Consider the following 3,164-nt stretch of genomic DNA (forward strand, 5'->3'; position numbering starts at 1 on the left):
AAAACTCCAACTGGCCAATTTCCGAATAATAAAAACCTTGTTCAAGCTCCTCTTGAGGACATTATCAAACGAGACTCAACTCGCGCACGATTCAACATAATAGCAATCCTAGCACTGCTAGATATTAATCACCACTACCCAATATATCAGGATTATTGGGTTGCGAAAAACCCGCACCATTTGATAAGTCAAAGTTGTAACGCCCCACTTTTTGAACCCTAATTTTCGAACCCGAAAGTGCTTGCATTTATTCCTTTTAGTGTCGTGAAGTCCGTTAATTAAATGACAGGTGGAATTGTTATGTGATTTCTTTGAGACCTAATTTGGTTCGGAGTTATGATTATGGATTGACTGAGTCAACTTCGTTGAATATATGAATATGTGACGTGACTTTTTTTTTTGAATAATACATGTGCGGTGAATTTAATGACTTTCGGATGATTGATAATTTGTTATGAGAGCTCGAGAATTGTGATAGTAAAATCACAATGTGAATTTAATTAAATCCTTTCCTTGAGGATTATTTATTGGACTCAATTCCGCGTTGGATCCGATAAATTGAATAAGTCCAATCTTATAAAAGAATAAATTACGGGCTACGCAATTTAAATAAAAATACCGGTGCTTGAAGCCCAAATTAATTTTAACTAAAACTCTATTCCTTGTCTTGCTCACCAAGACTTTCCATCTCTTCTTCTCCCTCTTTATTCTGCAAAATCCCTTTTCCAAAAAAAATTCATTCATTCCGTCATTACAGAAGGAAGTATTTTATTTTTATTCCTTTTAGCAAATAAAATTCCAATCTCCTTCCTCCCACGCCGCCACGCTCTTCCTTAGCAATCTGCAAGGAAATCTTTCCAAAAATTCAGACCACAATCAATTGAAATCAATCACCAAATTATTCTCAATACACGGTATATAAACCCCTTACCCTAATCTCTCATTCTCACACAAATTCGCAGCCACTCTTTTCTCACCTTTGAATCACCAGAACGGCGGAGGGAGCAGTAGGGAGGAGTTCATCTTCTTTCCTCACCAAATCTAAGTTTCACCACGGTAAATATCCTTCCATGTTCCTCCCCTGTTTTTCTTCCTAAGGTAAACTCACGTTTTCAATCGGAACCATTTTTTTTTCCGACAGAATTTGGAACCAAATCCAGAAAGGGGGAGAACCAGAAGCTTCAATCTTTGCCTAAACCGATTCATTCAGTGAAGGTATAAACCTCTCCATTTCTCTCAATTCCCCAAACATCAAGCATACCACTTTGTTGCATCCGTCAAAACTTGAAACCGAATTAAAACAATCAACTTAATCAAATTAATAACTTATTTGTGAGTTTAATCGGGGTCGTTCGGGGTGGAATCGGGGCTGCCGAGCTGACCGGCGACGCATAATAGCAGCGGCGTCGACTTTGGTGCAGGGCGACGGAACTCTAGTTTTTCTTTCAATTCGTGTTGTGTTATGTGGTGAATTGACGAGATTTTGAGGGAGAGGCTCTAAAACCCTCTGTGCAATTTGTGTGGTGAATCGAGAGAGAGAATTTGTTGTTGGAGGAGGAAGAATGTGAAAGAGAGAGTTGAGAGAGAAGAGGGTAACAGACGGTTTCTGGATTTGGGAGTATTCTACTCCCTCTCTTATTTTTAATCCTTTGATTTTGGTTTCTGTTCTTTTAAAAAAAAAGTGGAATAGGGTGTGTAGTACGTGTAAACAAATGAGGAGTATAAGTTTTGGTCACTACTTTCTTTTCTTTTCTTTTTTTTAATTATTTATTTGTTATGTATGAGTAAATCAGTAGTGGAGGGAATAATTGTATTATTCCAGGAATGGGAGTATTTAACTATTCTAATATTTTTGTTCACTCCTTTATTTAAATCTTTTGGGCCTTGTTTCTTTTATTTGAATTCTAGGGTGTTGGGCCATTTTAAATTATTGTCTGTTAAATTATTGTCTTGAACTGTTTTAAAAGAATTGTTTGAAGTGGGATAGGTGTAATTAAATTCTCTGGGCAGAGTCTTTCTCCTTGATAAATTGTTGGAGCGTGAGAGGTCGGGATTAATCGAAATAATTATAAGAACTTATAATCTTAACCAAGAAAAATAATTGGAGACATAGGATGCATGCATCTTTGCTATTGTTGGTTTTCTTATGTTAATATATGTGTCTTTTAATACCTAAAGGTGATTTCTTGGGCGCGAAACGTGATACCAAGGGGAAGAATATAGTTGAGAATTTAGCGCTTTGAGGTGGGCTTTCTTTAAATAAGGACATTGTCCTAAATGCTTATATATGGAAGTGAATGTTGTGTTTATCATGCCTTATTAAATTTTAACGTGCCTATCTGGAATGGAGTTTGCTTCATTATTGAAATCGAATTCGGGTCCTTGTAGGGCCGCAAACCCTACTTGGATTAGTGTACACCTATGGTAGACCGTGTGTCAGCGTACGGGTTGGCCGGTCTAGTGGCTTGGTTTGTGGCCACATTCCAAGTCATGTATGAGCAGATATGGTAAACGTCTATGGGAAAATGACTGATCAGTCGACTTTTTACATTGGAAATGATTTTTAGTGCCTCGGGCCTTCTTAAAATTAAAACCCCGACGGTTACTTATTGGCATGATAAATGTTATATTTATAACTTGTTTTCGGCGTAGTCCACTGAGTATTTCTATAGTACTCAGCCCTGCATGTGTTTTCTTTATGTGCAGGTTGAGCGGCGACGAGCACTTGCTGGTGTTGAGCACAAATAAAATTTGAAATCTTAATTGCTTATCGTTAAACTTTGGGTGACGTAGTGTCTTCATACACGACACCGCTCCTCTTGAACGCTTCCGCTGGAATTTACTTATACTCATTTCTCGTTTAACTTTGAACCCGTTTATCTTTGAGAATTTAAGACTTATTTTTTTTGATAATGTCAAACTCTTGTCGTTTCTTTTTGATTACTTATTATCGGTCAAACTTTTAATGAAAACCCTAGTCTTATTCTTGTCTGTTTTAAATTTCTTTAAGTCGCGACCACTCGTATTTATTAACCCTAAAGGGCGGTCGTGACAAAAGTAGTGCATAATCAATACCGTATGCTCAATGCTAACATATGTAGATTAAGAAATATAGTATTTTATCAAGACTTAGTCTTTCAGTAGATAGCATAAAGACACGTCTT

The 3,164-nt window shown here is 37.0% G+C and overlaps 1 long non-coding RNA gene across 1 annotated transcript; it reads left to right on the forward strand.

Annotated features, from left to right (window-relative positions):
* The first annotated feature begins 634 nt into the window (after positions 1-634).
* Positions 635-2,913, forward strand: LOC148933998 (uncharacterized). The gene is made up of 4 exons (XR_016137099.1): positions 635-1,056; positions 1,142-1,215; positions 2,179-2,244; positions 2,707-2,913. It is a non-coding gene; the product is annotated as an uncharacterized LOC148933998 (long non-coding RNA).
* Positions 2,914-3,164: the final 251 nt, after the last annotated feature.

The sequence above is a fragment of the Salvia hispanica genome, chromosome 1, assembly GCF_029641045.1.
Source record: "Salvia hispanica isolate PSC_SH4W2 chromosome 1, Shi_PSC_v1, whole genome shotgun sequence".
Lineage (NCBI taxonomy): Eukaryota > Viridiplantae > Streptophyta > Magnoliopsida > Lamiales > Lamiaceae > Salvia > Salvia hispanica.